Source organism: Phyllobates terribilis, unplaced genomic scaffold (genome assembly GCF_046119375.1).
Source record: "Phyllobates terribilis strain yellow unplaced genomic scaffold, ASM4611937v1 Scaffold_11__3_contigs__length_659146591, whole genome shotgun sequence".
Taxonomy (NCBI): Eukaryota; Metazoa; Chordata; class Amphibia; order Anura; family Dendrobatidae; genus Phyllobates; species Phyllobates terribilis.
The window spans coordinates 631,655,590-631,682,651 of NW_027362771.1; the positions used below are offsets into that span (position 1 = coordinate 631,655,590).

General features: G+C 43.8%; 1 pseudogene; it reads left to right on the forward strand.

The window, feature by feature from the left end:
- The window catches only part of LOC141167507 (olfactory receptor 11L1-like), a 28,650-nt pseudogene extending 2,478 nt beyond the window's left edge, over window positions 1–26,172 (forward strand).
- The last annotated feature ends 890 nt before the right edge of the window (window positions 26,173–27,062 follow it).

The window sequence follows — 27,062 nt, forward strand, 5'->3', positions numbered from 1 at the left end:
AACATACGGCTGCCGGGGACAATACATTGGTCAGGTACTAAATGGTCTTTTATCAATGTGAATGAGGCTCCAGAGTCAATGATCCCCACAGCCTCCACACCCTCTACCCAGACTGGCTGCAGATGCTGGTTAATAGACTTTGAGGTGTCCCATCTAGTCCGGGACACTTCTCCTTGTACAACATATGTCTCTTCTTATTCCAGTGGAGGTAGTGGGATCCTCTCTCCCTCAGCATTCTAGCCTCATTGCAGCACAGTGTTCACAGGATAGGGATGCGGATGATGTGGACTAGAAGGTTCCCGGCATTCCCTGGCAAAGTGTCCCATGCATCCACAGTTATGGCAGTTATGCCTTCCTCGCCCCAATACAGGCCGTACTTGGGGGCTTGGGCAACCTCCCCCTCTTTCTGAAGTCCGAACTCCCTGCCGTTCCTCTGCTCGCCGGTCCATGGGTCTCGCTGGCCTCACTGTAAGCTCCTGTTCCTGACTTGCTGGGGCTGTACTTCCACGTTTCCCTGGTCGATTAGCAGACCAATAATCAGCCAATCTTGAAGCCTCATCCAGGCTGAGTGGTTTTCTATCTGCCACCCATTCTTTTAAATTACCTGGGAGCTTTGACATAAATTATTCCAGCATGAATATTTCCATTACATGTTCTGCTTCCCGAGACCTCAGTCCTTCTATTCACCGAGTACATGCCATACTCAGTGTGTTGGCAAACTCCCAATGTGTGTGTGCAGTGCGCTTGTCAGTCTCCCTAAACTTCCTCCGGTAGGTTTCCGGTGTGACCGCATACCTCTCTATTAATGCAATGCGTATGGTATAGTAACATCTCTGATCCCCAGAAGACAAGTTATTAAAAGCTTCTCTTGCTTTTCCGGTCAGGCCAAAACTCAAAAATCTGGGCGAGTCACTGACGGATACCTCATGCAACATACAGAGGTTCTCAAATAACCGGAGATGTTCATGAATATCTGAGGTGTCCTCATTGAACTGTGGTACATCTCTGTACCTTAAAGATGTGGGCCCCTCTCTCCTGTTATCCACTGTCCTCTGCAATGAGGCGGGTTGGGGTAATGCTACATGCACACCCAGATATTTGCTTAACACTGTCGCCCGCTCTATCTCCATAGCCTGATCTCCTAGCGCATCCAGCATCCGCATCAACTCAGTCGGTCAATCCTCCACCATCTGGATTACAGCCCAGGGCTGTTGTTCCTCATCCACGTCTGAACTGACCTCCTCATGTGGATGTTCCTTGTCCCAATCGTCCAAGAGTTGCATTAGGGTTGCCCGATTGTCCTCCGGCAACCACTCTAGTTCTCTTTCAGAGCAAAGGGCTCTCAGCTCCTCCTTCTTGAGCTTCTTGTAGATGGAGTCTGCCATTTCTTCTGCCAAGTCACCTCTCAGTAACTTTTCCTGGAATGCTGTCCAGAGATAGGTGATCCCACCGCTGCCACCACTTGTAGAGATCTGAGGTTGTGGGTTGTAAGTAATCACCTAGGCAGGTTAACGATGCAACAATATTTTATTGATCACAGCCATGGTAATAAAGCAATTCCAGGTAAATGGCCAAAATACAGATTTCTCAGTCCTCAAATTCCCAATCTGGGTCCAGTAGTTCCACTGGCTTTGTATAAGGCCATACTCACTGTCTCCCAGCTTTTGGTTGGCCCATAGATTTTGTATCTCCAGACAGTCTAGTCTATAGCCACAGTCCATGATCCTCTAGACAGCAGCTAAAACGATGAAATCACAGGTATCCAAGTAGCTGCAGTCCTTTTAAGAAAGTGTGAATCCAAATGACACAATCCATAATGGTAACATGTTCATCCTTCCAAGTCCACGATCTCCATCCTCTTCCTTCATACTTTCCATACAACTCCCAGTAAAACATGACTCTCCTTTCTTTCCCTGGGATCAGTCCCCTCCCAGGTCAGACCCTCCCCCTTAAGCATTCACTGCAAGCCAAACAACAATGAAGAATTTTCTAGAAGCCTTCATCTGTGACTGCCTGCAAGACCCCCTGTGATGACGGCTCCACTGTGTCTCAATCCACGCTCAGTTAATGAAACCATTGGCTGTTGAACCAATGGACTCCTGAGATAAAGATGAGATTAGTGGAATGCTGGACATTTTACAAGTGAATCTTACATAATGACAAGTAAGCAGAACTATATAAGACATAACAAGTAAATCACTAGTAAAACACAATAATCATATTAACAAAAATGGTGGTCCGTAACTGGAAAAGTATTATAGTCTCTAGTAAGTGGGCAGCTCCTCACAACAAGGTTAAAGATCCTACTTGGTGTGAACCCAGAGTCACACAGCCGAGTAGCTTATCTGAGGAGGAAGACGAGGAGATTACATTTCTCCCTATGGTGAAGACACGGAGTGATGCAAGCACGAGGAGCACTGCATCCTTAGCCACAACCGTGGCTGTGGCCAGCTGTGGTCACCGGTCTACAGCTCGCAGGGGCAGTAAGGTTTGCCAAGCATGGGCCTTTTTTGTCACTGCAAAGGATGAGCCAACTGACGTTATTTGCAAACTTTGTGTTAAAAAAACTCAGTAGAGGGAAAAATTGCAATAATTTGACGACTACAGGCATGAATGTTCACATGTTCAAACAACATTCTTAAAGCTGGGAATCTTACCGCGCTGAAATGCTGACCAGTGCACATCAACAACCATCAGCTGCCTCATCAAACGCATCCACTGCTTCTTCCTCCTTCTCTGTTATCATGCCAAGTATTTTCACGCAGGTCTCCAATCACAGAAACTCTGGTTCTTTACCCCCCCCAAGCAGGCTTAGTGACAGCCCGTCAGCTGCAATGGAAGCGGACACGCCTGCTGTGTTTGTTCCTCTGAGCAAACCACATGTTTCTCAATCCACCATTACATCTTCGCCTGAACCTCACTCACGGTCTATCGGTTTGTCCGTTTCATTGTACTCTGCCCTCTCTCAGCACTGCAGCCAGCCCTCAATCCCACTGTTGTGGTTATGCTAAAGATTGTTTCATCCTATACATGACAAAGCTAAGTGGTTGAACTCCACCATCTCCAATCTGTTGGCCACAGAAATGATGGACTTAGGCCCTATTTTTTTTTAAATGTAAACATTTCCGATTGAGTCTGCATCTCCTGGGTTGGCTGTAGTGGGACACGTATGGGTCTGCTTTAAGCTGCTTGTAGTCTGATGACATTAATGTCCCTTCGGTGGTGTTAGGCCTAGTGTTGAGCCACCCCCGTAGTGTTCGGGTTCGGTTCGGTTCGTCAAACACCGGGATATTCAAGGAACTGTTCGTCGAACTGTTCGTCGAACACCTTAGAACACCGTCGAACACCATTAAAACCAATGGCAGGCAAACAAAAACACATAGAAACACATAGAAAACACCTTCAAAGGTGTCCAAAAGCTGACAAACTGCTCAGAAGACGCTTTCTTTAAAAAAAGCCGGCCGGCAATTCAGCAGCGGCATACACCGATACCCGACAATTTAGATAAGAAGGAATAGAGAATCACACATAGATTAGATAGATAGAAACATGTCAGTCACATATATAAGAAGCACAGTGACAGTGTTGCTTACTGTACTTGTCATTTAGTGTAAAGGATTTATTAAAAAATATAATAGTGTTTTCGTGCACCGTCTCTTTAAAAAAGCCGGCCGGAAATTCAGCATCTGTACCCGACAATTTATAACAGACAGAATAGAGCTTCACACATAGATTAGATAGATAGAAACATGTCAGTCACACATATAAGAAGTACAGTGATAGTGTTGATTACTGTACTTGTCATTTAGTGTTAAAATAAAGGATTTATTATTAAAAAATTGGCTTGGGGGTCCCCATAATTTTAGTCTCTAGCGGAGGTTAAGCAGACGGCTGGGGCAGATGTTTGAAGCCTGGGAAGGGGGTAATACCCACGGAGCTAACCAGGCTACTAATATCAGCCCCCAGCTGAATACCTAGCCTTTACTAGCTATTAAAATGTCATTTTTTGGGGGGTTCCCCCCTAATTTAATAGCTAGCAAAGGCTAGGCAGACAGCTGGGGGCTGATATTAATAGCCCAGGAAGGGTGCCATGAATATTGGCCCCCTCCCAGGCTAGAAACACCAGCCGTCAGCCCGCCCAGAAATGGCGAATCCATAGGAAGCGCCAATTCTGGCACATAGCCTCGCTCTTCCCACTGCCCTGTAGCGGTGGCAGTGGGGTAATAGGGCTGGGGTTGATGTCAGCTTATAATGCCAGCTGACATCAAGCCCAGGTTAGTAATGGAGAGACGTCTATAAGACACCCCCATTACTAACCCCATAGTCAAAGTTAAAAAAAAAACACAAACACCCAGAATAAAGTCCTTTAATTGAAATAAAGACACAATTCTTTATTGTTCTAAATTAATCTATACTTACCATCACGCCCATTCCAGCTGAAGCCAACGATCTCCTGCAATAAAAGTAAAATAATAAAGCAACATCATCCTTACCTTTCCATGGTTCCCACGACGGCTCCAGCTCTGCTACATCGAGATGACAGGCTGGACCGCAGCAGAACGCTGCCATCCAGCCTGTCATCCCGCGGACACTGAGAAGCGCAGGCATGCTTGCGCTCCTCAGTGTCTCGCTGTGACGGCATAAAGATGAGCCGAGTTCATGTCCAATGAACTCAGCTCACCTCATGCACGTCACTGACAGCGTGGGAGAATTCTCACGCTGAAGGGCTGAGTGCAAGAGAATTTTCCCACGCTGTCAGTGACGTGAATGAGGCTGATATTTAAATTTGGCGCACAAATCAGTGATTGGTCGCGGGCAGCGTCCGCGACCAATCAGCACAGTAGTGTTTAACTTTGGCGGCAAGATCAGTGATTGGTCGTGCCCCAAGACCGCGACCAATCACCGATTTGGGCGCCACATTTAAATATCGGCCGCGACCAATCAGCACAGCGTTGTTTAAATGTGGATCCAAGATCGGTGATTGGTTGCGGCCGATATTTAAAATTTGGCGCACAAATCTGTGATTGGTCGCGGGCAGCGTCCGCGACCAATCAGCACAGTAGTGTTTAACTTTGGCGGCAAGATCAGTGATTGGTCGCGGTCAAGACGGCGACCAATCACCGATTTGTGCGGCACATTTAAATAGCGGCCGCGACCAATTGGATGTCAGCACCGCTCCCCGGTCCTCCCTTCACACCCTAGCCGCATGTGCGGATACTTCCGCTGCGAGAACCCGGGACATGAGCGGGTGCTCGCAGCAAAAGTATCCCGACCCGCAGCGCCGCTCCCCGGTCCTCCCTTCACACCCTAGCCGCTGATGTCCCCACAGTATCCGAATGGTGTTACAAAGGTCCGGACATTTGTGTTAAAAATCGCTGATTGGTCGCTGGCGCTGCCCCCGACCAATCACCGATTTGGACGCCAAATTTAAATATCGGCCGCGACCAATCACCCATCTTGGTTCCACATTTAAACACCGCTGTACTGACTGGTCGCGAACGCTATTTAAATGTGGCGCCAAAATCGGTGATTGGTCGCGCCCAGCATCGGCGACCAATCAGCACAGCGGTGTTTAAATGTGGAGCCAAAATCGGTGATTGGTTTAAATAGCAGAACGCTGCCATCCAGCCTGTCATCCCGCGGACACTGAGAAGCGCAGGCATGCTTGCGCTCTGCAGTGTCTGGCTGTGACGGCATAAAGATGAGACGAGTTCATGTCCAATGAACTCGGCTCACCTCATGCACGTCACTGACAGCGTGGGAGAATTCTCCTGCACTCAGCACTTCAGCGTGAGAATTCTCCCACGCTGTCAGTGACGTACATGAGGTCAGCTGAGTTCATTGGACATGAATGAGCTCACCTCATGCACGTCACTGACAGCGTGGGAAAATTCTCACGCTGAAGCGCTGAGTGGAGGAGAATTTTCCCACGCTGTCAGTGACGTGCATGAGGTGAGCTCATTCATGTCCAATGATCTCAGCTCACCTCATGCACGTCACTGACAGCGTGGGAGAATTCTCACGCTGAAGTGCTGAGTGCAGGAGAATTCTCCCACGCTGTCAGTGACGTGCATGAGGTGAGCCGAGTTCATTGGACATGAACTCGTCTCATCTTTATGCCGTCACAGCCAGACACTGCAGAGCGCAAGCATGCCTGCGCTTCTCAGTGTCTGCGGGATGACAGGCTGGATGGCAGCGTTCTCCTGCGGTCCAGCCTGTCATCTCGATGTAGCAGAGCTGAAGCTGTCGTGGGAACCATGGAAAGGTAAGGATGAGGTTGCTTTATTATTTTTCTTTTATTGCAGGAGATCGTTGGCTTCAGCTGGAATGGGCGTGGTGGTAAGTATGGTTTATTTTAGAACAATAAAGGAATGTGTCTTTTTTTCAATTAAAGGACTTTATTCTGGGTGTTTGTGTTTTCTTTTAACTTTGACTATGGGGTTAGTAATGGGGGTGTCTTATAGACGCCTCTCCATTACTAACCTGGGCTTGATGTCAGCTGGCATTATAAGCTGACATCAACCTCAGCCCTATTACCCCACTGCCACCGCACCAGGGCAGCGTGGAAGAGCGAGGCTAAGTGCCAGAATTGGCGCATCCTATGGATGCGCCATTTCTGGGGCGGCTGACGGCTGGTGTTTCTAGCCTGGGAGGGGGCCAATATTCATGGCACCCTTCCTGGGCTATTAATATCAGCCCCCAGCTGTCTGCCTAGCCTTTGCTAGCTATTAAAATAGGGGGGACCCCACGTCATTTTTTTTGGGGGGTCCCCCATTTTATTAGCTAGTAAAGGCTAAGTATTCCGCTGGGGGCTGATATTAGTAGCCTGGGAAGCTTCGTGGGTATTACCCCCTTTCCAGGCTTCAAACGTCTGCCCCAGCCGTCTGCTTAACCTCCGCTAGTGCCTAAAATTATGGGGACCCCCACGCCAATTTTTTTTTAAATAAATCCTTTATTTTAACACTAAATGACAAGTACAGTAATCAACACTGTCACTGTACTTCATATATATGTGACTGACATGTTTCTATCTATCTAATCTATGTGTGATTCTCTATTCCTTCTATTCTAAATTGTCGGGTACAGATGCTGAATTGCCGGCAGGCTTTTTTAAAGAGACGGTGCATGAAAACACTATTATTTTTTTTGATAAATCCTTTACACTAAATGACAAGTACAGTAAGCAACACTGTCACTGTACTTCGTATATATGTGGCTGACATGTTTCTATCTATCTAATCTATGTGGGAAGCTCTATTCTTTCGGTTCTAAATTGTCGGGTACCGGTGTATGCCGCTGCTGAATTGCCGGCTTTTCATGTTTCACTGTTGGCACTGTTCCCATCGATTTGGGCAATCACTGTAATGCCACAACCACCATGGCTGTGGCATTACAGTGAGTGGCAGACAATCCCTGCATGATTGGTGCTCAAAATAGCGCCAGACATGCAGGACACACTTTTGGTGCACGAACTGTTATCGAACATAACCTCGAACAGCCGAATTTTTTGCAAATCGTTCGGGTTCGTCGAACAACTCGAACACCGCCCAAAACAGCTCAAATTTGAGATTGGCGAACAGTTCTAGTCGAACACCGCTCATCTCTAGTCCGTAACTGGAAAAGTATTATAGTCTCTAGTAAGTGGGCAGCTCCTCACAACAAGGTTAAAGATCCTACTTGGTGTGAACCCAGAGTCACACAGCCGAGTAGCTCATCTGAGGAGGAAGACGAGGAGATTACATTTCTCCCTACGGTGAAGACACGGAGTGATGCAAGCACGAGGAGCACTGCATCCTTAGCCACAACCGTGGCTGTGGCCAGCTGTGGTCACCGGTCTACTGCTCGCAGGGGCAGTAAAGTTTGCCTAGCATGGGCCTTTTTTGTCACTGCAAAGGATGAGCCAACTGACGTTATCTGCAAACTTTGTGTTAAAAAAACTCAGTAGAGGGAAAAATTGCAATAATTTGACTACTACAGGCATGAATGTTCACATGCTCAAACAACATTCTTTATGCTGGGAATCTTACCGCGCTGAAATGCTGACCAGTGCACATCAACAACCATCAGCTGCCTCATCAAACGCATCCACTGCTTCTTCCTCCTTCTCTGTTATCATGCCAAGTATTTTCACGCAGGTCTCCAATCGCAGAAACTCTGGTTCTTTACCCTCCCAAGCAGGCTTAGTGACAGCCCGTCAGCTGCAATGGAAGCAGCTCTGAGCAAACCACATGTTTCTCAATCCACCATTACATCTTCGTCTGAACCTCACTCACGGTCTATCGGTTTGTCCGTTTCATTGTACTCTGCCCTCTCTCAGCACCGCAGCCAGCCCTCAATCCCACTGTTGTGGTTATGCTAAAGATTGTTTCATCCTATACATGACAAAGCTAAGTGGTTGAACTCCACCATCTCCAATCTGTTGGCCACAGAAATGATGGTCTTAAGCCCTATTTTTTTTTAAATGTAAACATTTCCGATTGAGTCTGCATCTCCTGGGTTGGCTGTAGTGGGACACGTATGGGTCTGCTTTAAGCTGCTTGTAGTCTGATGACATTAATGTCCCTTCTGCGGTGTTAGGCCCTAGTTTAGGGCAATGTGAATACTCCTGGTTAGGTCTCCATCTCCTGGGTTGGCTGTACTGGAAGAAGTGTGGGTCTTATTTACACTATTTCTACAGTAATGAAATTGATGCCATTTTGCTGGCGTCTGCCACAATTTTTTTTAAATGTAGGGAATCCTGATTAAGTCTTCATCTATTGGGTTGGCTGTAGTGGAACCTTCCTGTTCTGCAGTCTAAGCTGTGTAAGGTTGCGTACCAGTCCTTTCTGCACTCCTGATACAGACTCGACCTGCTGAACTCTGATGAAGACTCTGCCTGCTGCACTCTAATACAGACTCTGCCTGCTGCACTCTGATACAGACTCGGCTTGCTGCACCATCTAGTATGTCCTACTGGATCCAGCTGCTGCGCGTCTGTTGGTCTGTCCTGGAGTGGCACCTGGTCTTCATCGGGAGCCAAGTCTAACCTTACCATCAGAGGCTCTAGTGAACAGTCCGGTGATCGCTTAGTCACACCCTTCCAGGCTCTCCGGGGTCCGTGACACAGTGCTTCCACAAACCACATCCGTGACAGTGCGCCCTCACAGGTAGGGTCCTCTCTCCTGTTGTATCAGTCGGTGACCCCTTTTGACATGTAAAGAGCAACTGAATAAATGTCGCTGTCACAGTAATAATAATTATAGTACTTGTACTCTGGGTCAATTGATGGCACTTCCCTGGTGTCTACACCTAATTTGATGTGTTTTGGCAGCTTTTGGACCCTTTTCTAGGTGTTATCTATGAATTTTTTTGGTCCCCTCATTGACTCCTATGGGATTCGGAAATGTTCGACGAACATTCGGCAAATAAATTCAGCGTATATCAATTTGTTCGGTTAACTTTTCCGAACCGAACATTGAAATGTTCGCTCATGCCTACTCATCACCAGTGGTCATATATGTCCAAATAGCATTTAGAACGCTACAAGGGCCCATACATAAGACCAGCATACGGAGGGGGGCCTAGGTCCAAATTTTGCACCTGGGTACATCAGACTCTAGTTCCGCCACTGCCTGCATGTAACTGATTGTCATTTACAATTTGATTTTATACATTATTATATAAACTGCAGTTAACCTATACTTGGTCTTGTCATGTTAATTCAGTTAAAATCTGAACACTTCTTTTGTGTTCTACTTTTTTAATTTGTAAATTCATCAGGATCGATTAGGCTGGAGCTACACAACAACTTTGGCTATGACACCAATGGTACATCGCAGTGCAATACACGTGAAGGTTGAGAAAAATCAACTGGTTTGCCAGTGGCATATTACATTTTCATTTTCTGTCACTTCTTGAATTTTTCTCTGAACAGACACTGTAGATCAGTATATATAGTATGAAAGTATATCTTATCATTGAATGTTATAGAATGTTGCTAGTATATGCTATACCATTATGAGTAGTGAAACTCAGAACTCTGAAACACACAATAATCGCAAGCATAGAGGGGCTCCAAGCTAGCATTGTGGCATCTCCTTTTCTGAAGTTTATGGTTGCAACAGCAGTCATCACCTTCTAAAATAACCATGTTAAATGTATGGATAAAAATCAAAGTTGTCCAGGAAAAAGTATCATGGAAAAATGGGTCACTACTTTCAATTTTCCATTTTCTTTCACCTTCTATTGTACAAAAAATATACATCTTGTTCCCAATACTCTTTAGCCCTTACCTGAAACTTTAGACAGTTACACTTTCTTCTCCATTTATATATATGAAAGATAAAATCTGTCTCAAATTAATAGGGGGGAATATACACTATATATTTTCATTATTGAGCTCTGGATAGCGCCAAAGGTAATCAAAAGGCATACATCAAAGAGATAAACCATGGACTGTGGGGGGATAGTTGTAAAATTTATGATGTAGAAGGGCAATTGTGTGTACAGTGGTGGACATTAGGTATAGGTATCCCTCTGTTCAGCTGATAGATTGAAGGGTACACCTGTGCTTCAGATAGACATCTTGTCTCTGGCCACTTGTAATGATGAAGCTTTTAGTCTCTAATGTAAATTTGTGCATAACCCCTGTTGCGTTTGAGATCTTGAGATGGACATTTAATCTTCGGCCCAAATGGAGTTTGAACCAGTCATCAGTCATTTGGCACAAAGACGTTTCCTAAATGCAAGGACTTCATCCGCAGAAAGATGAAAACCACAGCATTCACAATTTTTTAAGACTCTTGACCCTCTAATCCATTTTGAACCTAAGAGCGCCACCTTTCAGTAGAGTACCGACATAAGCAGCCACGTGCATGTTCCTTGAAAACCAAAAAGACTGTGGCCTGATTGGATGATGCTATTATATGGGGATGTTTTAGGGATAGTCAATATAAGGAATATGTTTGACTGTGTGGCTGATATGAAGGAAGCACACCAAGCTAGTAAGGCAATTCCCACTTTCCAATACCCCCTCCTACTACCTTTTCCCTTTCCTTCTACCCTTGTCCATTAGGTTTTCCTTATGTACACTGAGGAGCAAAAGGGTAGCAATGTTTTGAACTTTTGACTTTCATGCTCCATATCTCACATCCAATACTGCTTCAAATGTGAGACTGCCATCATTTTATAGACAATTATCTTGGTTATATCATACATAAATTTGACTTGCAACTATTTAGTGTAGCATCAGCGTCTCTGCCCCCTGCCAGGCAGAGACGCCATCCCTCTCACTGCCGCGCTCCCTGCCCGGCGTCCTCCAGCTCTCCTCTTCCTACTGCTGCCAGTGCACACAGCTTCCCGGGCACTGTGCTTAGGGTGTGCGCGCGCGCTCCCACTATTTTAAAGGGGTCACGCGTGTCTCGATTTTTGCAGACGAAACACCTGAGGAAGGTCTCCAAATTCTGATTGACACGCTCGGTCTGTCCATTTGACTGAGGGTTGAAGGCAGAGAAAAAGGACAGCTGCACCCTCAGTCGAGAACAGAATGCCTTCCAGAAATTGGAAGCAAACTGGTTCCCCCGATGTGACACCACATCGAAGGGAACCCCATGAAGCTTCAAGATCTCATTTATGAACACCTGAGCAAGTGTCTTGACATTTGGAAGTGCAGGTAATGCGACGAAGTGAACCATTTTACTGAACCTTTCTACAACCACCAAAACCGTTTTGCCTGCAGAAACCGGTAGGTTAGTAATAAAATCCATGAACAAGTGTGTCCATGACCTACTAGGGATACAGTGGGTATGGAAAGCATTCAGACCCTTTTAAATTTTTCACTCTTTGTTTCATTGCAGCCATTTGGTAAATTCTAAAAAGTTAATTTTTTTTCTCCTTAAACTACACTCTGCACCCCATCTTGACTAAAAAACAACAGAAATGTAGACATTTTTGCAAATTTATTAAAAAAAAAACTGAAATCTCACATGGTCATAAGTATTCAGACCCTTTGCTCAGACACTCATATTTAAGTCACTTGCTGTCAATTTGATTGTGATCCTCCTTGAAATGGTTCTAAAGTGCATGTCAGACCAAAATAGAATCATGAGCTAAAAGGAACTGCCCAAGGAGCTCAGAGACAGAATTGTGGCAAGTCACAGATCTGGCCAAGGTTCTAAAGCACAGTGGCCATGATAATCCTTTAATGGAAGTAGTTTGGGACCACAAAAAGTCTTCCTAGACCTGGCCGTCCAGCCAAACTGAGCAATCGTGGGAGGAGAGCCTTGGTGAGAGAGGTAAAGAAAAACTCCAAGATCACTGTGGCTGAGCTCCAGTGATGCTGTAGAAAGATAGGAGAAAGTTCCACAAAGTCATCTATCACTGCAGCCCTCCACAAGTCATGCCTTTATAGCAGAGTGGCCCTACGAAAGCCTCTCCTCAGTGCACGACATATGAAAGCCCCCATAGAGTTTGATCAAAAACACATGAAGAACTCCCAGATTATGAGAAATAAGATTCTCTGGTCTGATGAGATGAATATAGAACTTTTTGGGGATAATTCTAAGTGGTATGTGTGGAGAAAACCAGGCACTGTTCATCACCTGCCCAATACAATCCCAACAGTGAAACATGGTGGTGGCAGCATCATGCTATGGGGGTGTTTTTCAGGGACAGGATGACTGGTTGCAATTGAAGGAAACATGATTGCAGCCAAGTACAGAGATATCCTGGATGAAAACCTCTTCCAGAGTGCTATGAACCTCAGACTTGGCCAAAGGTTCACCTTCCAACAAGACAATGACCCTAAACACACAGCTAAAATAACAAAGGAGTGGCTTCAGAACAATTCTGTGACCATTCTTGACTGGCGCAGCTAGAGCCCTGACCTAAACCCAATTGAGTATCTCTGGATAGACCTGAAAATATCGGTCCACCAATGTTCACCATCCAACCTGACGGAGCTGGAGGGGATCTGCAAGAAGGAATAGCAGAGGATCCCCAAATCCAGGTGTGAAAAATGGTTGCATCATTCCCAAGAAGACTCATGGCTATACTTGCTCAAAAGGGGGCTTCTACTCAATACTGAGCAAAGGGTCTGAATACTTATGACCATATGATATTTCAGTTTTTCTTTTTTAATAAATTTGCAAAAATTTCTAGATTTCTGTTTTTTTTTAGTCAAGATGGGGTACAGAGTGGACTTTAATGAAAAAAATGAACTTTTTAGAATCTACCAAATGGCTGCAATGAAACGAAGAGTGAAAAATTTAAAGGGGTCTGAATACTTTCTGTACCCACTGTAGGTAACAGAAGAAGACTACCAGATGGACGGTTATGCGAAACATTAGAATGCACGCAAATACTACAAGCAGATACGTGTTCAATTACATCCCGATGAAACACCAGTCACCAAAAACAATGAGAGAGGAGGTCCGCGGTTGCCTTACCACCTGGATGACCAGAAAGCACAGAGTTATGATGTTCTTTAATAATCTTACGGCACAGATTAGATGGTACAAATAACCTTCCTGAAGGGCAGGAGGCAGGGGCGTCCTCCTGAGTTTTCAACACCTCAGCCTCCAGTACAGAATATAATGCCAAAATGACCCCCTTCTGTAATATAGGGTAAGGGTTCTCATAATCACCACCACCAGAGAAGCTCTGGGACAAAGCATCAGCCTTGACATTTTTCACACCTGGGCAACAAATTTGAACCTAGTTAAAAACAGGGATCATCTTGCTTGCCTAGGGTTGAGATGTTTAGTTGACAGGAGATATGACAAGTTTTTATGGTCAGTAAAAACAGTAATGGGATGGACAACCCCCTCAAACCAATGTCGCCATTCTTCAAATGCAAGTTTGATCACCAAATGTTCCCTATTACCCACGTAATAATTTCCCTCAGCCGAAGACAATTTTTTAGAAAAGAAGTCGCATGGACTCCATTTACCAAGGGATGAACCCTGAGACAACACAGCCCCAACCCCCACATCCGACACATCAACCTCCACAATAAAGGGCTGGCAAACATTGGGTTGACTGAGTATAGGCGCAGTGGCAAAATAATTGTTTAAGGAAGAAAAAGCCTGGAGGGAGGCCTCCGACCATTTGGAAATATCAGACTCCTTCTTAGTCATGTCAGTAAGGGGTTTCACAATTACTGAGTAATTTTGGATGAATTTACAGTAAAAATTTTCAAAGCCCAGAAAACGTTGTAGAGACTTTAAATTCTAAGGACGGTCCCAATCAAGGACTGCACGGATCCTCTCTGGATCCATCCAAAAACCTGAAGATGACAACAAGTACCCCAAAAACAGCACCTCCTGAAAGGCGAAAACACATTTTTCCAGTTTGGCATACACTTTACATAGTTAGTAAAGCCGAATAAAGACTTGCGTCCATCAAGTTCGACCTGTTAGTTCTGTAATTGCTAAAGTTGATCCAGAGGAGGGCAAAAACCCCAAATGATTTAGCCAATCTTCACCTGAGGAAAAATTCCCTCCCGACTCTGAAACCAGCAGCCAGAATAAATCCCTGTATCAACCTACTATTTTATTCTATTTTTAAGTATATGCAGAAATCTGCCTGGTATCTAGAAAAGCATCCAGTCCCCGCTTGAACTGGTTTAGTGAATCCGACATTACCGTCTCCTCATTCAGTGAATTCCATATTCTCACTGCTCTTACCGTAAAGAACCCCTTCCTATGCTGGTGCTGAAACCTTTTCTCTTCCAGTCTTAGTGAATGCCCTCTTGTTACCGTAATATCCCTCCTTTTGAACAAATCCGGGGCAAGGTCTCTATACTGTCCCCTAACATATTTGTACACATTTATTATGTCCCCCCTCAACCTTCTCTTTTCCAGGCTGAATAGTCCTAGTTTTGCCAACCTCTCTGGGTATTGCAGTCCCTCCATTCCCCTTATTAATTTTGTTGCCCTCCTTTGTACCTTTTCAAGCTCATTTATATCCTTTCTATATATTGGGGCACATAACTGAGCACAGTATTCCAAGTGTGGTCTGACCAGAGCTTTGTACAGTGGAAGAACAATGTTCTCCTCCTTTGCAGCTATACCTCTTCTGATACATCCCATTACCCTGTTTGCCCTTACAGCAGCGGCCTGACTTTGGGCACTCCAATTTAGTTTGTTATCAATCAAGATGCCCAAGTCCTTCTCCATCTCTGAATTCCCCAATGATTTCCCATTCAGTGAGTACTGGTGACTTCCATTTTTCCTTCCCATATGTATGACCTTACATTTCTCCTCGTTAAACCTCATTTGCCATTTAATGCTCCACCTACCCAGCATATCCAAGTCCCTCTGTAGGTCTTCACTATCCTCTTTTGTATTAATTGTTTTACATAACTTTGTGTCATCTGCAAATATTGATATTTTAATATTTATCCCATTGACTATGTCGTTAATAAAGATATTAAATAACATTGGGCCTAGTACAGACCCCTGTGGTACCCCACTAGTGACGCTTACCCACTCTGAGTATATTCCATTTATAACCACCCTCTGCCTTCTATCCTTTAGCCAGTTAGCTACCCACTTGCAAACATTTTCCCCCAGCCCCATCATTCTCATTTTGTATACCAACCTATTATGTGGCACGCTATCGAACGCTTTTGAGAAGTCGAGATACACGACATCCACTGGTTCCCCCTGATCTAATCGAGAGCTAACCTCCTCGTAGAAGTCAATCAGGTTTGTTTGGCAGGAGCGATTCTTCATGAATCCATGTTGGTTCGGGGTTAATAGATTATTAGCATCAAGATGCTCCATAATTGCCTCATTAATAAAGCCTTCAAAAATTTTGCCCACAACAGACATCAGACTCACCGGCCGATAGTTTCCGGCGATACTTTTTGCTCCCTTTTTGAATATTGGCACTACATTCGCCTGTCGCCAATCAAGTGGTACAGACCCAGTCTCAACAGAGTCCTTAAATATAAGATATAACGGTCTGTCTATCACATTACTTAGTTCCCTTAGTACCCGTGGGTGTATGCCATCAGGTCCTGGTGATTTGTTTATTTTAATGTTACTGAGGCGTTTCTGTACCCCAGCTTGGGTTAGATTAGTCATACTTAGTGGAGGATTTAGCTTGTCACTTCTCATTTCGCCTGTTAGTTCTTTTTCCTTTGTGAAAGTTGACGAAAAAAATGTATTTAATAGATTAGCTTTATCCTCATCTTTCTCTATGATTTTGCCTTCATCACTTTTTATCGGTCCAATATTATCCGATTTAATCCTTTTACTATTTATATAAGTAAAGAACAGTTTGGGATTTGATCTACTTTCCCTAGCAATACGTCTCTCTGTTTCCTCCTTCGCTATTTTTATTTGTTTTTTGCAGGTTCTCGTTTTTTCCTTGTAACACATTAGTGCCTCCTTACTGTTTTCCTGTTTTAATCTCTTGTACGCCTCTTTTTTACTATTTAACGCCCCTTTTACGTTCTTATTCAACCATATTGGTTTCCTCTTATTTCTGGCTCTTTTATTCCCATACGGTATATACCTCTCGCACTGAGTATTCAGAATTATTTTGAAGGTTTCCCATTTACTATTCATATTTCCTTGATTAAGAACTTTGTCCCAGTCTATAAGTTGAAGGTTTTCTTTCAGCTGATCAAACTTCGCCCTCCTAAAGTTTAATGATTTAGTTGTTCCCTTATTGATAACCCTACTGAAGGGCATTTTGAAATTGATAATATTATGATCGCTATTACCTAGGTGCCCCCCTATTTGTACCTCAGTTATTCTATCAGGCCTATTAGTTAATATTAAGTCCAACACTGCCTTCCCTCTCGTTAGTTCCTGCACTAGTTGGGAGAGATAATTATCCTTGATATTTGTCAAGAACCTTTTTCCTTTCTGCGATCTACAGGTTTCTGTTTCCCAGTCAATATCTGGGTAGTTGAAGTCCCCCATTACAATCACCTCATTATGTTTTGCTACTTTGTCTATTTGTCCTAATAGCAGTTTCTCATTCTCCTCTGTTATATTGGGTGGCTTATAGCAGACCCCCAGTAATATTTTATTATTATTTTTTGCCCCCTCTATCTCTACCCACATGGACTCGACCCCCTCTTCTCCCTCTCCTATATCTTCCCTTAGTCTGGGCTTTAGACGTTACTTTACATATAAGCAGACTCCTCCACCCTTCCCCTGTTTCCGGTCCCTTCTAAATAAACTATAATCTATTAAATTTACCGCCCAGTCGTAGCTATCGTCTAGCCAAGTCTCTGTTATACCTACGATGTCATACCTCTCCTCCGATATAAGCGCCCGCAGCTCATCCGCCTTATTGGTCAGGCTTCTTGCGTTGGTCAGCATGCAAGATAAAACTTTGGGGTTATTTAGCATCCTATTCTTCTCTAACGATCTAACTGTACTATCCCCACCCCCCTCTCCACCCTCATTATATTCACTTCTCCCCTTGCTTGCCTCACATCCCACCTATTTCCTTGGTTCCCCCCCCGTCTCTAGTTTAAAAACTCCTCCAACCTATTAGCCATCTTCTTCCCCAGCACCGCTGCACCCTCCCCATTGAGGTGCAGCCCGTCCCTACGGTAGAGCCTGTAGCCGACAGCGAAGTCGGCCCAGTTCTCCATGAACCCAAACCCTTCTGCCTTGCACCAACTCTTTAGCCACTTATTCACTTCCCTAACCTCCCGTTGGCGCTCCTGTGTGGCTCGCGGGATTGGTAGTATTTCTGAGAAAACTACCTTGGAGGTCCTTGCCCTAAGCTTCCTACCTAGATCCCTGAAATCATTTTTAAGGACCCTCCATCTACCACTCACTTTGTCATTGGTGCCAATGTGGACCATGACCGCTGGGTCTTCGCCAGCCCCACCCAGTAACCTGTCAACCCGATCCACGATGTGCCGGACTCGAGCGCCAGGGAGGCAGCACACCGTTCGGCGATCGCGGTCTTTGTGACAGATTGCCCTGTCTGTTTCCCTAATAATAGAGTCACCCACTACCAGGACCTGTCTAGCCTGCCCTACACTTCCCCCCTCTCCCTCATTACTGGAGCATATACTCCCCCGGCGGTCAGAGGATCTGTCGTGCTCCAATAATGCTGGTTCTGAACCAGCCTTCCTATACTTCTTCCCTCTATCCCTTCTAACTGTTACCCAGCTCCCTGCCTGTTCAGCCTGCGCTTCCCCACTAAGCTCCACCCCCAGTGTTGACCCATTGAGTGTCTGCTCGGTGAGCAGCAAACTCCGTTCCATGTTGTCAATGCTCCTCAGTACCGCTATCTGAGCACTTAGATCCAGGATTTGGGCTTCCAAGTGCACGATATGCTCACATCTCTCGCAGCAGTATGGATCCCTGAGCGGTAGCTCAGGGAATGCATACATTGAGCAAGATGTACACTGCACGGCTCCGGCCAACATGGACGTCATTCTAAATATGGGGATACAGTCAGTATATATGTACAAGTACAAAACACAATAATTTATATATAGGTGTATGGACGGGGATCAATTTGGGATGTGCAAGTGTATCGATTAGATATTGGCGCGGGATCAGTTAAGTATGGACGGGGGATCAATTAAGTATCAATTAAGTATGGACGGGGGATCAGCTGAGTGGGTCAGGTGGATTAATTAAGTATGGACGGTGTGTCAATTAACTATCGACTGGGATCAATAAGTATGGACTGGGGAAATAATTAATTGTGGACTAGGGAATCAATCAATTAATTATGGACAGGGGGTTTAATTAAATAGGATGGGGGTAAAGCAAATAAATAGGTATGGACGGTGGGTCAATTAACTAAGGACTGGGGATCAATAAATATCAATAATATCAATAAATATGGACTGGGGAAATAATTAATTGTGGTCTGGGGAATCAATCAATTAATTATGGACAGGGGTTAATTAAATATGGTGGGGGATAAGGCAAATAGATAAGGACTGGGGATGAGTAAAAGTAAACAAGGGGAATCTATTAAATAGGACAAGGGGGATCAATCAATTATGGGCTGGGGGGGTCAATCATTTAAATGTGGTCAGGGGGATCACTTTAGTATGTACGGGGGGTGGTCGGGGATCAATTAAATGAGGACGGGGGGGTCAATTTAATGTGGTCAGAGGGATCAGTTAAATATGGACGGGGGTGTTCAGGGGAATCAATTTAAATATGGACGGGGGGTGATCAATTAAATATGGAAGGGGGGGTAATCAATTAAATATGGACTCGGGAATACAATACAATTACAATACAGATACAAATACAATACAGTACAGTACACACTTGGGTTCAGTAGGGCCGCTTATCGCGGCCTCCTGCCCCTCACTCACCTCCTCTAGGGACGCTGCTCGCTATCACAGCGCGCTCGTCCCTCCGGTCGCCTCTTACCGGTCCTCCTGATCACCTCCTGGTCACCACCACCTGGCACCCTCCGCCGGCCGACACTGCACGCTGCCACAGCGCTCTCTTGCGCTCGTCTCTCCGGTCGCCTCCTACTGGTCCTCCCGGTCCGCTCGGTCACCTCCGCCTGGCTCTCCTCCCTTCCCTCCCTTCGTTATCCCTTGATATCTGGAGCACCTGTTTAACATGCCGCCGATGTGTCTCCAAATCAGGTGAGCAAAACAAAATATCGTCTAGGTAGACCACCACAAAATATGGAAAATATGATTTATGAAATGCTGGAATACCGCAGGTGCATTGGTCAAACCGAAAGGCATAACAAGACTCTCGAAATGTCCTTCCAGGGTATTGAAAGCTGTTTTCAATTCGTCCCCTTCCAACTTGGAAAAAACCTTAGGTCCTACAACCTGGCTGAGCAAATCAGGAATCAGAGGAAGAGGGTATGGGTCTTGGATGGTAATTTGATATAATTCTCAGAAATCTAAACAGGGACGTAGACCGCCATCTTTTTTCTTCACCAAGAAGAACCAAGCCACAACAGGCAAAGATGAGGGCCTAATGTGTCCCTTCAACAGACTATCTGCAATTTAATCCTTCATGGCTTGTCTCTCAGGGCCAGAAATATTATATAGTCTGGACTTCGGTAGTTTTGCTCCGGAAGTCAGGTTAATAAGACAGTCATATGCATGATGAGGAGGCAATTCCTGACACCAACCTCTCAGAAAAAACATCCTCAAAACCAGACAGAAAATCAGGTAATATTTCCGTTGAGACAGTAGCAAGGGAAATATTTAAACAATTTTCATGGCAGTAACCTCCCCATTCAATAATCTCCATGGCTTGCCAATCCACTAAAGGATTATGTTTCACCAGCCATGGAAGACCCAGTACAATTGGTGTGGGAAGATTGTGCAGGACATAGCAAGGGATTATTTCACAATGAATTGACCTCACCCTCAGTTTTACATTATGTACAATCTGAGTAAATGCTTTCTGTGCAAGTGGCGCTGAGTCGATGGCGAAGATGGAAATAGGTTTAGCTAAAGAAGAGTAAGCGAGACCATGAGCTTTTGCAAACTCAGCATCAATCAAGCTGACTCCAGCACCACTGTCAACAAACACAGAAATTTTGATTTTGCTCCGTAGCACCACCTCTGCTGTCTAGACAAACCTGGAACTGCAGGGTGGCAACAAATGCACTCCTTGCTTATCCAATTCCAGATGACCAAGAGTTAAATGAGTTTCCTTTTGTTTAGGAATTGAAGGACAGGCCCACTCAAAAAATACTGGTTCACCACCAGGGAGCTCCCCTTGCAGAGGTATAAAACCCCAACAAGAAGGAAGTGGAAGGTGGTCTCCCCAGTAAATCACGGGGAAGGAGGTCTCTGTTTATCCTGAAGGCTTCTATCAAGATGTATCGTAAAAGACATGGCAGCCTCCAAGGACTGAGGGATTTAATAAACTGCCAAGGCATCTTTCAACTTTTCAGAATGACCCTCACAAAATTGGCCTCTAAGGGCTGAGTCATTCCATTTAAAATCCGTTGCCCATCTATGAAATTCAGAACTGTACATCTCCACTGATCGATTTCCCTGCTGAAGGCAACGTAGCCCAGACTCAGCCAAGGCGACTTGGTCAGGTCATCATAAATGAGGGCAAGAGCCCTAAAAGACCACTCAACAGATTGGAGACAAACCGTATCCTGTGGTAAAGAAAACGTCCACGATTGAGGATCTCCCTGCAGTAGAGAGATCACAATTCCAACCCATTGTTCCTCATTTCCGGAGGAGTAGGGACGAAGTTTAAAATACAGTTTGCAACCCTACTTGAATACAAAAAGCTTGTTCCTACCTCCTGAAAACCTGTCCGGGAGGGCAACCTTGGGTTCAGGCTGGACAGGCCTACCTGCAGAGACCCCCACATTATCAACCTGTAGCTGCTGATGCTGTTGTTGAACCTCACAGCGGAAGTCATTCACATCCAGAAACAGACTATGCAGCTGATCTGCAAGCTCTGCAACTGAAACCATACAAAGGGAGAAAAGACAAAAAAAAGTCCACGCCAAAAAAACACACACAAAAAAAAAATGTGCTCGGCCGGCGATAATGTCACACAAGGTGTGGGAAAGACTGAGTGCAACACAAATGGAAGAGGGAAAGGGAGCCCAGACTCTAGGGAAAGGTGGACGTGGAGACCTCCTAGGTAGATCTACCCTGTCTCCACTAACGTTGCTATATTGGCTCTTAACCAATCACCGCATGCGTATCTCACACTGTCTTTCCCTGTCATTTGGCTCTGGCTAGGAAAGGGGGTATGAACGCTAGTCGATCCCTACTGAGCACTACAGACAATAAGGGGGAACAAACAAGGGATAATTGCTTAGCTTTTGATGACTTCAGACATATGCAAACACATGGTCTAGCACCAGAAAGGAAGACATACTGCTCTTGTTCAAGCATTCACAAGGGAACAAGTGAATATCGCCAGAAACTTAATCTGGCACACAGCAGGTATTTATACACACAGACCAGTGTGTTAATTAGCCAGAGGAAGGTAGCCGCTGGGTCCTGGAGAAACACCTTCAAGAAGGTGTCTGTTCTTCTAACACACCCATGACATTAATACTATATAAATGACAATATAGCAGAAGAAAAAGAATGTGATCAACTGCTGGAGCTATATATTTAGCAACGGACTGCAAAGCCCTAAGCCCTGCCTAGAGACAGTATTCAGCCACTCTCCTTTCTCCTGCAACTGTCACTTCCTAGATTAAATGCAGAATGTATCTCATACAAACAGCAAAACACAAAATTAGCCCTTAGAAAGACTGTTAATAATATGTTTCAGCATCAGCACCAGTGTCAATGCTACAGGACTCTGATTAATAAACTGTGCACACACAGACCTGGATAGGCACTCTCTCCCTCCAAAAATAACTGTCTATGAGCTGTGCAATGACGTTAGTGTGCCGAGCCTGGTGGCTCTTGTCCTTTTATAGCCCATATTGATGTCATACAGCCAGCCAATCACAGTAATGCTACTATCAAGATGACTATTGCATTACAGTGACTGGCAGGCAATCCCCGCGTGTTTATTGGCTGTGTAACAGAAGCAAAACATGCAGGGTGAGGATTCGAGTTTCAAATTCGAGCACCAGCTAATGTTCACCGAATGCCGAGCACATTCGTGCACGCAGATACTCTAGTGATATCTGATTACCACCAACCATGTTCGCTCATTACTAATTGTCACCCTTTGGCTTGTCAGTGTGTGTAATTGTATATATCCATTTTGCAATAAATACCCTTTTAAAGATCCAGTAGTTCTTGTTAATTATTATAACTGGCACCCCAAAATTCGGCAGATTCTACAAATATATTACTACATCAAAGCATATAAGAATAAACATGATTGTATTATTTTATATTTGCTGCAATAAAGTGAATCTAATACAATTTTTTTTCTTAGAGTAAATGACCTGAGTGATCATGGGGACAATTATCTTTTTACTACTCCATTTTATTTTCTCAGTAGACTGAGACGCAAGAGGTATGAGATACAACAATATATAGAATTCCCTTTAGTCTTCAGGGTATATATAGAGGTTCTCGTGCTCCATTACGAGGCTGATAATCACACATCATCCCACGCTTTGGTTTATTTGTGAAGATTTTCTTTAACTTTGATCATTTATTCTAAAAGGATTAAGAAAAATTCCATCTACTTACATTATTCTTATCAATAGAAGATAATGGATACACTTGATGTAAGAACTGTCACGGGCCCTTACTTGCATTGAGACCATGTGAAAATAAACAAAAAGAGAGGGCGCTCCTTGTGAAGAATGTCACAACACATGAGATGGGAGAAGAGGTGTTCAACTCACCTCTGATAGTTGTGCATGCCGGGCACAGCGCTGATTCTAAGCAATGTAAAGATGGCGGTCCTGGAGCGCTGCAGCACCTTCCCCCTGCTCCTGACGTCCTGCTCAGGAGGCGAGATACAGTAAAAAAACGAAAAAGGGTGGGCAATGGATATCCACCATCCACACTTCTTCATTTTTTGCATTGAGACCAGTAATTCCAAATAATCTAAATTATTAATTTAACATGATATATAGGGAAGATAAATCTAAGAGTTGATGAGACACATTACTGTAAGAATAAAGCTTTATTCTGTAGGTCATTTCTCATTGTCTTCATTGGGTAGACTTGCTCAGTCACTAGTTTTGGCGATGGTGGAGATGCAGAAAGATCTTCAAAGAATCATCATTTTATAGATGTGTTATATCTTTTGCTTGACATAAATTGTGTTTTTTATTTCTCCATAATTGGTGATTATTTTCCCCAGTTCACACAGTCACTAAGCAAATTATTCTAGAAAATGTTCTCCCTAAAATTTTATAGAAATTCTAGTGTTGCCAGTTATCATTTTGTACCGTGATCTTGCTGCTCATCGACAGCTTTGTGTATTTCAATCACATTAATTCACTAAACTTTTGTACATTGCTTCCTTTTCAGTTATTTAGTTCTCGCAAATATCTGACTTTGTAAATTTGTCTGCCAATGTTCAGCTCTGAAATGGTCTTGCTTTGTGACAGTAGTTTCTTCCTCTCTATATGTCTCTTTGGTGTTTGACCCTTCTCATCGAGCTTCGGCTTTGTTACTATTCTCCCAACCTTTGTACCTCAGATTTTAGTCAAAACTAAAGAATTAGGGTCAACAAAGTACTAAACCATGAAATATGGCTCCTGGTAAAATGGTGCCATAGATGTTGTGTGTCCCCGGTAATGTGATGGCAGCATCAGATGTGTATCATACCTGTGTGGTTGTAATTTAGGTTAAATATTACAAAGATGGGTTAAACAAAAAAAAACTCTTTGGCATATACTGTAACTGCTTATGAATACAAACTAATGATATGTGGATGACTGCATTAAAAAAAAGAAAACTAAACATAACTAACAAAAGAAACCCTGGAGAAATGAACCTCTCCTTTATCATTAAATATAGGGAAGGGGTTTAATGAAGCTTTAGTTACTCTAATCTCTGCTCACATCAAATAAAACAAAATACTATTAGGAATAAAATGCAGAGTCTGAAAGTTTGTATTTTTTGAAGGTCTGTGACCCAAAAACATCCCATGTAAAGCAGCAATTACCAGCAGTCTGATGGTTAGCTGAAAGGGATCAGAGTGTTCTATTTCCCCATCAGCAGCAGCAGGAGTGAGGCAGAGTATTACATCCATCAACCAATGATTCAATGGTGATTGTGGCAACATCCATGTGAAAGCTTAACACAATAGTGCCAGGGTGTAGAAGAAAGTTAGTAGGACTAAATCATCAAAACTGAAACAACTGGATTACTTGGCAGTTATTGAAATTGTTTTATAAAACATTGAGGTTGAGTCCGGATAAATTATAATGATTCTTTTACATCCTTCATTTTAATGATGTGATGTTCAGTTAATTTACTTATGCAAGTGCTTGACAATGACATACAGTGGGGAAATAAGTATTTGATCCACTGCCGATTTTGCAAGTTTTTCCACCTACAAAGAATGGAGAAGTCTGTAATTTTTATCGTAGGTAAAATTCACCTGTGAGAGACAGAACCTTAGAAAATCCAGAATATCACATTGTATGATTTTTACATAATTAATTAGCATTTTATTGCATGAAATATGTGGTAACCCCAACCACAGCCTGGCATCCACCGTGGAAAGAAGAAGACAGAGACCGCGGCTGCAGCCAGCACTTGTCATGACGTCAGCGGATGTCAGAGCCGGCTGCAGCCAGGGGTCACATGATGCCTGTGAGCGGCCAGTGATAACGTTCCGCCTTTTTTTCTTTCCTTTTAAACACAGGGAAGAAATCTTACTGTGGTCACAGACTTTTTACTACTGGGATTTCAAGCAAGCAAGAATTTAGGAATTTTGCTATTTTGCCTATTCCTATTGGTTTACTGTGGAACAATATGTGGAAATCTCCAAATCCTCACCCTGGTGTCCACCAGCAAGAACTTCCAAACTCCAATGTACTTCTTTATCTCACAATTATCTATTGGTGACATATTGATGGTTACATGTATTGTTCCTAAGATGCTTCAAGTCTTTCTATACAGTGGGAGGACCATTACTTTTATTGGTTGTATCACCCAACTTTATTTCTTTTGTGTTTCGGGAGCATTTGAATGTTTTCTCCTCGCAGTGATGTCTTATGACAGATATGTGGCCATCTGTAATCCCCTCCGTTATACTTCTATAATGACAAGGACATGTTGTATGAAATTGACCTTCATTCCTTGGAGTTTGGGATTTTCCCTTTCAGTCATTCCTTCTCTCTTAATAACGATGTTAACATTTTGTGGACCCAATATAATTGACCATTTTTTCTGTGACCCGAATCCTCTACTGGACGTTGCCTGCTCCGATACGTTCATTGTTCACTTTGAAATGATTTTGTTAGGTACTCCTACAGCAATCATCAGAAATGATAATAATAATTGTATCATATGCCAAGATTATTGCCGCCATATTAAGGATCCCATCCAGAACCGGTAGACAGAAAGCCTTCTCCACCTGTAGCTCCCACCTCACTGTGGTCTCCATATTCTACTGGACTATGTTCAGCGTTTATGTTTTCCCAAGTAAAGGACAAACATCTACAAACAGTAAACTCCTATCACTGCTGTATACTGTGTTTACTCCTTTCATCAATCCTATCATATACAGTCTAAGGAACAAAAATATAAGTGAAGCTGTAAAAAAAAAATTGTGTAATTTTTTCATGTACAAAAATTTATAGAATAATTCGGATTCTTTGCATCTACAGTATCAGTGGCATAGTTGACAAACGTCCAAATATTTCAGGACAGTCCGGAAAAATGGAGCAATTTTTTTGCTCTGTCCGTAAAAAAAATTGAGGCGTCTGTCATTTTCTGAAGTTGAAGAAGCTTATACAGATTATTATGATCATCATTTCACAGTTCACAGTGAATGCAGCTCATGTCTTCATATCAGAATTCTAGACTACAGACAAGCGTCACTTACAATCGTCTTGTTTTAAAATGGCTTCCAAAGTGTTAAAAATTTTTGATAAGCTGTCCAAAATTAAAATAAAAAGTCAATATGGCCACCCTAATTAGCTTTTTTCAGTTTTTTTAATTGACACATATCAACTCCATTGGCCATATATCAGTTACATGTATTTCAATGAAGAACTTAATACAAGACAAATGTTCTAGCCTGATATTCAAAAGATAACTTTGCTTTTTGCACAGTGAGTCTAAAGCAGGACCACAGCAGGTCAAAGTGTAACCCATTGGACTCTGTGGCCTATAGCGGCTTTAGCACTCATCATATTTTTAGTTTTAAAAGATGCACTTTTTCCCCCCAAATTTGCTGGGAAAATTGGGGTGCTTCATTTAATCCGAATGCTGGCTTACCAGTTGAGCAAGCATCAGTGGTGGCGTGGGGTTCCAGGAGGAAGGGTCATTGTTGTAGAAAGCTGGTAGAGATGGCGGCAGGAATGGGGCAATGCGGCACTTCCCGGGCTGGTAGGAGGTGGTGATCAGAGGTGAGAAGCTCAGAAAATGTTGGTGGAATCCCCCCACTTCCCATCATTTTCACTGCTGTGGACTTTGGGAAAATGGCCGCCGGAGATATAGGGAGACGAGATATAGGGATCTCGTCTCC